This window comes from Triticum dicoccoides, chromosome 3B (genome assembly GCF_002162155.2).
Source record: "Triticum dicoccoides isolate Atlit2015 ecotype Zavitan chromosome 3B, WEW_v2.0, whole genome shotgun sequence".
Classification (NCBI taxonomy): Eukaryota; Viridiplantae; Streptophyta; class Magnoliopsida; order Poales; family Poaceae; genus Triticum; species Triticum dicoccoides.
Genome location: NC_041385.1, coordinates 273,399,395 through 273,409,715, shown reverse-complemented (window position 1 = coordinate 273,409,715; position 10,321 = coordinate 273,399,395).

Sequence of the window (10,321 nt, the reverse complement as noted above, 5' to 3'; positions counted from 1 at the left end):
CCACCGCCGCCTCCGACACCCCGCACCCTCCCCCACTTTTTGATGATATTTTTAAACAACAAATTTGATGATATTTTCAAATAAGAAATTTGATGATATTTTCAAATAACAAATTTGATGATATTTTCAATTAAAAAAATTGATGATATTGTCAAAAAAAATTGATGATATTTGATGATATCTTCTGTTCTAGTCCTCATGAAAATAAAAAATTTGATAAAAAACAAATTATTAGATGCAACAAGAAATAATGAAAAAATGTTATTAATGGCGCACTCTAGGTGGGTGCGCCATTGCTATCAGAAAAAAAGTTACTAATGGCGCACCACAGGAGGGTGGGCCATTGCTATAAGAAAAAAAACTACTAATGGCGCACCAGAGGGTTGTGCGCCATTGCTATAGTGTCTAGCTGGATACCCCTTCGCCCGATCCCCCCCTTCCCTCTCCCTCGCTAGTTCCCTCTCCCTCGATCCACCGCGCCGCTCCTTCCCTCGTCCCTCCCTCCACTGCATCGCCGCTGCCCCGACCCACTGCGCCGCAGCCGCCCACGCGCCCCCGCCGCCTCCCTCTCCCCTTCCTCCCCCTCGAGCCCGCGACCTCCCCGCCACCACCAAATCTCTCTCGTCGGAGCTGCCCCTCGACAGCAGCTAGCCTCGTCGGACGCGGTCCTCGACGGCGGCGCGAGCCTCCCCGCGCGGCTGCTGCTCATCGATGATGGTTAGTCTCTGTCCCTCCCTCCCTCTCTCCCCCGCTCATCCCCATGCCCCCACGGGGCGGCGACCTAGGGTTAGGAGCAGGAGCTCGCCGCCGCCGCCCCGTCGTGCCGCTACTGCTGCTTCTTGCGGCATGCCCTTGCATCTGGGAGGCGTTCGAGCTCGTCAAAGGTGCCCCTCCCCTTCCCCCTATGGATCCGATTTGATGGTGAATTGCAGGTCCAAGCCATTGTCTTTGCTCAAGATTACAGATTTCTGATAATTATACTGAATCTTGAAGTGTATTGTCAACTGAATCTATTGGCAGAGTCCATATTTAGACTGAATGTTTACTACTCCTGTCAATAGCATACTGAATATTTAGACAGTTTAATCTTGAAGTATAGACTGAATGTTTAGATAGAGTTCTTATTCATGTCTAATTGTATTGATAGAGTTCAATGTACTCTTGTCAATAGAATCAAAACTGATTTATTACCTTTCCATATGAACTTCACTGAAAAAATCAATTAAATTCAGTCACCATTCTGAATTTTGACAGTACTCTACAAACTGCCTCAAAATTAGTCCACACAAACAAGTGCATTTTTCTAGACCTGCTTGTAAATTATTCCAGTTTGAAACTAAGATCTGCATGTACTGTCATAATTTCCCATTTGTATAATTAGAGTATTGAAGATGTGTATTTTCAATTTAGGTAGGGGTAGGTTTGCTCAACAACAATCAGTAAGATCTCAATAATACTCATGCAATAACAATCAGTAAGATTGAGATCTTCTTGCAATCTTTGTTTACAGCAGCACAATGAGACCACCAGTGAACTTTTACACACAAGCATGAATTTGTGTACTGTGACTATCTACCTAGCTACTGTTCTGAATCTCCTATGTACTGCTTCTTCCTTCTCCAAGATTATGACATGACAAGTGCTTAACAGTTCAATTTATCAATAGCTCCATCTTGGAAATTTAATTGTAAAATGGCAAAGATTATGACATGACAAATGCCTAACATGTTCAGTAAACTAAAGTGAACATCTTTCTCCAAGTAATTATTTGTATATCATGTGATTTATATATTTGAGGTGCACAACCTTTATGTTGTGAATATCTTGTCCACTGATTGTTCAAGTAGTTACAACTTGGTCATCACTGTCTTTACCTGACCTATTGCAGATGTTGTGAAAATTGTAGTGCTCAAACTGTCTTTTCCTGACCTATTGCAGATCTTGTGAGAATTGTAGTGCTCAAACTGTCTGGTTTAAGAATCAGCTAGCAGATTTTGGTTAGATGTAGCAGAAGAGTGCCTGCTGATTAGTGTTTATTTGCTTTTTTGGTGCTTAATTGGTTATTTGTCTGAAGTAGTGTTAGTTCTGATCATGATTGTTGGGCTTATGGCTTTAGAAAATGATAAACTGTTTGAATCTGATAGGCAGGTGTCCTTTTAAATTTTGTTGGTAAATCTGTTTTATTCAATGGTTATTGACAGTAGATTATCATTCCTATTTTAGTAAGGTCTATTCCTGCAATATCATTGTTACCTTTTATTGGCAAATCATTTGGTTCACATCCTAGAATCTTGTTGGATTTGTAACTTGGTCCACTCAACTTCTTTTGTACCATGTGAGTCATCATTGATGAAGTAGTAGTTTAAGGTCTGTTGGGTGTACCTAAATTACTCTAGTGATAGGAGTAGTAGTGGTAGCCATCTAGTTGTACTACTACTGCTAGGACTTGCTCCAGATTTTAGGATTTCTTTTCTTTTAGGATTTATTTTCTTCTAGGACTAGGTTTTTATTATTTTTCTGTTGTGATTTTTTTGAGCTCTTTCTTTTTCATTTCCTACTATCCTTATCCTAATTATCTTAAATTGTTATGATGTGTGTAATAGGATTATATCTTGGATTTGCTAGTGGACTTTGGGAGTTTCTTAGCCAGCTTGGTGACTCCATATTTTTCACTATTTCAGCAAGTCTTTTGTAAGCATTAAACTTTTAGCACTACATTTTTATCTTATGTGTACATCTGTTTGCTTCCTAAAATAGGAATGGGCCTCCTTTCCTATATATGTGTATGATGATCCTCCTTTCCTACAGTAGTATAGCACTTGCAGTAGTATGGCACTTGCAGTAGTGGTGCCTATGCAAGATACAGTTCAGATTTGAATTATTTCAGAAATTGGTATGACCAAAGATGCTATTGTATATAAATGGGCTGCTGTAGAACTGTTCTTCATCTTTACAGTGCTGTTGTATAGAAATATGCTGAACTTTCTACTCTGATTGTTGCTCAAAGAAATTTAGCAAAAAAATGGGGTCCTGGGAGATGCCGCTGCTGCTTGTTGAGGCCCTTGAGAGGCCCTTCGTGTCGTGATGATTTTGCAGGTACCCCGAGAGACCCTTGAGTTTGTCGGAATGTCGATTAACTTCCGTTCCGGCAAATTCGGGTACTCCATATGTCCTATTTTCAGCAAAGGTCATGCTGAAATTTTCCGTGAATTTTAGCATGACTTTGCTAAAAATTGGACATATGGGGTACTTGCTACTAATGCATGGGCCGGGGTATCTTAGTACTTAATTAAGTAGGATCAACTGCCCCTTTATTCTTGCTGCATTAAACCATAGGTGGAAATAGAGCCAAGTGATTAGGCCCAACTTAGAATTCTCCTCAGCATCGATAAACCCTAGATGATAAACCCAACAAATGTGGCAATAGAGCCAAGTGATTAGTGCCAAGTGATTAGGCCCAACCTAGGGTGCCTCGGCATCGATAAACCATAAATGATGAAAACTTAACTTAGCATTTAGGGTCCCTCGGCGTCGACAAACCCTCAATGATGAAACCTTGGCTTTTAGGGTGGCTCGGTGTCGATGAGAATCTAAATGATGTACGCTTAGGCTTTTAGGGTGCCTCGGCGTCAACAAACCCTAAATGATAAAATCTTAGCTTTTAGGATGCCTTGGTGTCGACAAACCCTAAATGATGAGACCATGATCTTGTTCCTTGACAATAACCAACTTTTTGACCAAACTGTTTTCCTATTTAGAGCGAAACATGGCCAACAACGATGAGGCCGGCGGTTCGGGCGACAAGCAATTCTGGGAGCTGTCCCAGGAGATGGAGGAACAACCTCACCGCTATGAGGACACCGTGGAAGACACCGATCCTGACTACACAACCCCTAGTGGCGTCGGGGATGACACCACTGATGGTGCCGCCAAGGATGCCACCACTGATGATGGCGGCGCACACGCAGATGGCAGCCAACCGAAGAAGCAAAGGAAGGACCGGCGCCCGAATGCGCTTAGCACCCTCAAGGAGGAATTTACTCAAGTGGACTCCGACGGGCATCCAACAGAGCCCAAACATATAGTCAAGGGGTACTCGCTTCAGCTCGGGTGCATTCTCCGGAGCACCGTCTCGATCAACACCGAGAACCTTAGTCATAAGGACCAAGGGAATTTGCGCTACCTCCTCTTCACGCAGCTGCATGAACGATACAAGTTCCCCGCCGATTTTGAAAACACACGCCTCTCAGGGATTAAAGTGAACAGTGCCGCCCTCACGAGGATGAGCACGGCCCTGTCTACCTGGAGAAGCGCGGTGAAGAGAATGATTGATAAAGGTGATAGTTATGAGAAGATCAAGGCGAAATATTCTTCGATCACCGAAGATGACTACAAGGAGTTCAAGATCAAGTGCGAGAGCAGCGCAACCTCCGAATCAAGTCAGTGGGGGAAGGAAATGCGGGAGTTGAACTTAGGGGAACACAATCTCGGTCCCGGCGGTTACAGAGTGGCGGAGCCTATATGGGACAAGGAGGACGCGGAGCATGCCGAGCAAGGCCTACCGCCCCTCTTTGAGAAATACAGCGGTGACAAGCAGACCAGGAACTTTGTCAGGGCCCGGTACAAGGAGGACCCGATAACAAAGGAGCTTACCACGGATTCGAAGACCAGGGCGCTTGAGCTTGTTCTGGTAAGGAATACACCCCCGCGTAATTAGCTCCATATGGTTGCACTCTAATTAACCCCCAATATTTCTAAATGGTTCACGTTCCTTCCGCAGGAAACTGAAAGCAGTAGCGCGGGGTCGTCTCAGAGCTCCCCTTTCGACACCCCTTTAAATAGGGCGTTGAGCATAATGAAAAACAAGGATAAGCTCGGTAAGCCGACGTCAGCTGGTCGTGTGGCCAGCAAAGGCTTGTCCACAAAATGGTCGTCATACTATACCGCTGGTGGGCGGAAGGAGAAAAAGACCAGCTCAGAAAGCCAGACACGCGAGGTTGAAGCACTCAAGGCACAAGTGGCGCGGATTCCGGAGCTTGTCCAAGAGCAAGTGGAACAACAACTGGAAACGAAGCTCAGCGCCATGGTGCCTATGTTGATTCATGGGCTGACGACGTGGATTGCGGGCGGCCAACAGGGGCCTCCCCCGGTTCCCAGCTTCACGGCCAGCAACTCGCATAGCGCGCATGCGTCGCATTGCTGTCTCCGGCGGCGCCATTGGTGTCTCCGCCGGAGGCGGTATTCATGTCTCCGGCGCCGGCAAGGGCATTGGAGCTTGATGCACCCGGGTGTACGCCGGCCGGCACCTCGCCAGCAAGCGCCCCCTCCGTCATATGTACGCTCGCCGTTGGCGGTGCCTCGACATTAGCCGAGCTCGACGGCATCACAGTAACTAAGCCTCTCGGCCGATGACTTCATCTCCTTGCCTTTGACTGGGCATCCCTGACGCCCTACATGTTTTCGTAGGGCGCCGCCGACGTTGCTTGCACTCTTCTGCACTTCATGGGCGGCGAGTTGGTCGATGTTGCCAAGGGCAGAATCGTTTCAATCGGGCAACCCCATGTTCCACGTAATCCGATGCCATCCACAGTGTATAGGGTTGAAGTGGTTCGGGTGCTGCCAAGCTGCAACGAGCTATTACCTCCGATTCAACCCACTGGGGCCGACGAAGAAGATGAGATGACCCTCAGCGCCTGCGTAAACTGGCCCCTGCTTTGGCCGAAGAGCCAGGTTTGTTTGGGGGTGGGGGACACCGCCCCACAGACAAGACCGCCAGTCATGCCGGTGCCAAGCCATGGCAAGAACGCCGCAACGCTACCGGACCTGCCGGACATCCCTATGGCACAGGATCCGGACATCCCTATGGCGTAGGATTCGGACGACGACGACAACGACGACGGTACATTTACCAAAGTCGATAAGTACTTTGCCGAACATGGGTACGCTGACGAGTTCTGCGGGACACTTTCTCAAGAACCCAACCAAGACGACCGCGATCTAGCTGGTATGGCGGAGAAATCCAATTGCAATAGGCGTCGTCTGGCGTTCAGTTCTCAGGAGACGCCTCCATCTCCCGCCTTCACCGAGCCTCAGATAGCTGAGGTGCGAAATATTATCAGCCCCAACACACTCAAGAAGGCGGTCTGTGAGCAGAACTCGGTCCCATTACAGGAGATCAAGAAGAAGGGACGAAAACGAAAGACTAAGAAGGGCGCCGGTGAGAGCCAGCCGGCACCGAGTTTGATCCGTGCTCAGGACGGGCCACCTTCACCTAAGGATATTTCGAGGAGGGTGCATGTGGCGGGTAGGACGATGCTACCGCCAAATATGCTCAATGCTGCAACCGGTGCTATGCGGAGTCTGCACGACAGTGTGGCATACCCAGTTTTTGTGGCCAAGGTGCCAGAGGGCAAGGGCTTTGTGGATGGCGACATCAGGGGTACGATCGTCCTGTGGTTTGATGACATCTTTGCTATATTTAACCTTCATCTGCTGCACTACACCTTCGTTCGGCTGTTTCCCTGAGTATGGAGATGCGGATCATTAGAGACAAGACCCCGGACATCGTGATAGTCGACCCCTTCTACATGTGTGCCAAGCACTTGAGCAGCGCTGGGGACCGCCAAGTTGCGAGTTCACACCTCGAAGGCGTCATTCTGGCAAACCCAGATAAGGATAACTTCCTTGTGGCTTACTTTCCCGAGTAAGTCATCCCTTAACCACCCCGTAACATATGATTTCTTAGATTTCGATCATTCTTTTTTTTCTAACATTCCATGTTCTGTGCAGTGACACACATTGCACACTCATCCTCTTCAGCCCGAAATATTCCATGGCCACGTATTTCGACCCGAACCATAACTCCAAGATAGACTACACAAATGTCAAGAAAGTTCTTGATGATGTTCTCCCCGGCTACGCCAAATCTGGAGGCACCTTCACTAGGGTAGTTCGTAAGTACGGCAAGCACACCTTCTCACACAATACAAAGTTCTGCTGTGTCAAGCAACCGCCTGGCGGTCAGAAGGATGCCTACTACACCCTCCATCACATGCGGGCGATCGTAAGGGACCATCATCACCTTCTGCTACCAGATAATCTCAAAGATTGGGCCGCAAGGTTGTCGGCAATCCAGGACGCAGACCTCAGACAAGAATTCTTTCGCATCCAGTCGGAGTTTGCGGACATCATCCATCAAGATGTCCTTCATACCTCGGGGCAGTTCTTCCTCAGATATCAACCATCCAACAGTGAGATAGATGGAATGCTACAAATGCAGGGTGACAACGACCGCGATTTCATGAACATCACGACAGACGACGACTTCATCCATGCTCCTGTCCGATGAGTCGAGTCGAAAGTAGTGATGTGTAGTTTTGAAACATTGATTGGCTCATGTTGTAATTAAACTTTAATGAATTCGTGTGTCTCTTTGGCTTGGACAGTAATTCAACTTAGATGTAATCGATGCTATTTATTAGTACGATCATGAATCGTGCTATTAATGTCTTGCTTTTCTCTTCCGATCCTTTTGTTGCATACTTACATATTGCTTATGTATTGTCTGTTGTTTGGCTTGTGCATAGAGATGTCGTCGTATGTCGTGTACAAGGGTAAGGTTCCCGGAGTCTACGACGACTGGGAGGAGTGTCGGAGATAGGTTCACCATTTCAGCGGTAACAGTTACAAAGGGTACACCACTAGGGCGTAGGCCGAATCTAGATACACCCGCTATCTAGCGGGAGAAAGGAGGGAGCATTGGAGGAACCGGGTGAAGACCAGTTTGATCGCGATGATGCTTATCGTGATGACCGCACCTCTCTTCTATGTGATGGTAGTTTAGATGATCGATATCAACTTGTAATGTGAAGACAAACTCGATACTCGCGGTCTTGAGACTTGTAATGTTTTATCTTTGTTCGGTCTTTTGAATTCGGAGACTAATATGATGAGTTGTATTCGGAGACTAATCTTCTATTGTATTCGATGAATCTGTTGTTGCTGTGTGCTGCTATCTATATTTTTTCCAATAATATATTTTGTAACCTGTGCAAAAATTAGAAAAGTAAAAGAAAAAACCAAATATTCATACTAATGGAGCATCACCACAGAGTGCGCCATTAGTATGACAAAGCACATGGTTACGTATGCCCCCCCGGGAGGCATACTAATGGCGCATGGTCTTACATACTAATGGCGCACTGCTTGGTGTGCCATTAGTATACCAGATACTAATGGCGCACCAGTGGTGCGCCATTAGTAAAAAATACTAGTGGCGTGGTACTAATGGCGCACCGGTAGTGCGCCATTAGTAGGCAAAACCGGTGCGCCATTAGTAGGCCTTTTCCTAGTAGTGGAGAGCTCCTGAGGCGCGATGCTTACGAGGCCCCCCTTGGCGTGCAAGCAGCTACCCAAGAAACGGAAAGGGAAGCGACACTGCCCGAGCGAGAGTGCGAGAGTCGTGAGATTAGGTCACGAGATTTATGCCAAAATGTGAGCGACTTATCTTTTGGTGAACTCGTAGCGATTCCCCTGGGTGATGCCCATTCGTGCCTTTGTGGTAGGGCCGCTAGGTAGGGCCCGTGACGCCCATTCCCTTTTCTCACTTGTCTAGGTGCTTTACGTCCTCGGGTCCCAGCCCTCGAGCAGACTCAGCCGCCGCTGGTATGCCAGGTCGCGATGCCGTAGTCAAGGCTAGGGGGTGAGGGCTGGAGAGCCAATAGGAGATACTGAGGCGCGATGCTCAGGTGCCCCCCTTTAACATGCAAGAGATTCGCACGATAGGGTGGTGGCCGCCGGGCCCGCTCGTATCTAGGCTTTAGGTGTACCTATGTGTTAGCCTGTGGAAGAGAATACGACCCCTAAACAGTGCTTGCTGCCTACCCTTATCCTTTCACGGGAAGACGAAGGCACCGAGGACCTGGCGAGGTGGCGTATGCGAGGCGGGTCACGAGCCAGAGCTCGATCATTCGTATTTATCAGCATTGCTGGGACGGACCCGAGCACAAGTGTCGTGCCAGCATATGTAGACCTCGTTGCGGGATGAGCAAGGACGAGTCAGCAATGTAGAGAGACTGCGGATTGGATAGGACTCGAAGCAAGCTGGTGATGATCATAAATCAGCTTATGTGATATGGTTAGGCAGCTCTGACGAATACAAGAAGGATACATGTCGCAGGGACAGACCCACGCGACTTGGGGATAGTGAAGCCCAAGGGGTGCCCCCAAAACGAATGAACTAAAAGATGTCACCTGGCACCGTTGCTGAAGAAATGTCGGGGTAGCAGGAGGTGTGTGTTTCTGAAGTCGCTCCTCATGAGCCACCCTGGCCTCGAACCTCGAGAGGCTCTGGGGCCCGGTGGGCTCGTGAGGATCCATTGCCATCTCGGTCTAGATCGCCTTGTGCCTAGCCTCTGGAGCCGCTAGGACGTCCCGCATGTGTTGCTGAGATGCAACAGCGGTGCTTAGCAAGTCAAAGGGCATGCGAACGTAGCTATAAGGGGGACCCTCGCATCGGCCGACACAGGACGACCAGAAGAGCTCCTGAGACATGGCCCTGTTGAGCCCTGAGATGTCGGTGCAGACGCGCAAGTACTCATCCTCACCAGGGCAAGGAGCCGCGCCTGGTGGTGCGCAGTGATCGCCCCGCACAGCCCTCGCCTCCTGAATTTGCTTGACTGCCTTGTTGATGAATTCCCGAGCACCTGGTGCCTCGCACCCTGTGCTCTCTCCTCAGAAGCGTGCGCTGAAGCATGCCTCCACATGGTGCCCGATCGCCTCCCTCGTGATGTTGGCTAGGTCAGAGGCCCTCTAGAGGAGAGTCCCCGAGCCCAACCTGAGAGGGGCACTGGGCGCGTCTTCCTATCCGATAGGTGAAGGTGCCCCATCCACTGACACGAGGCTCAACACGGCTCCGTCAGGTGTTGCCTCCTCCTGAGATTCCTGGCCCAACAACTGCTTCTTTGACTTGGGGGCGACCTCAGGAGGGAGGACAACACCCTCGTCTTCAGGGTTCTCGACCGCTGCAGCTTGGTAGGAAGCTCGAGAGAGCACACCGCGTCCTTTTCCTCGCAGGCGCTCCCTGGCATTCTGAGGACGTTGTAGCCGTGGTGCGTTGCCGCCATGACCTTGGCTAGGGTCGGGTACCCAAGGATAGCATTGTACGGCAGGCGAATTTCAGAGATGTCAAATTCGATGAGCTCGGTGTGGTAGTTGTCGCGCTTGCCGGAGGTGACAGGGAGGCGGACTTGCCTGAATGGGTGCGTGGAGCCGCTGGTCACTCCTGAGAAGGGCTTGGTAGGCTGGAGCTGGTGGTACGGAA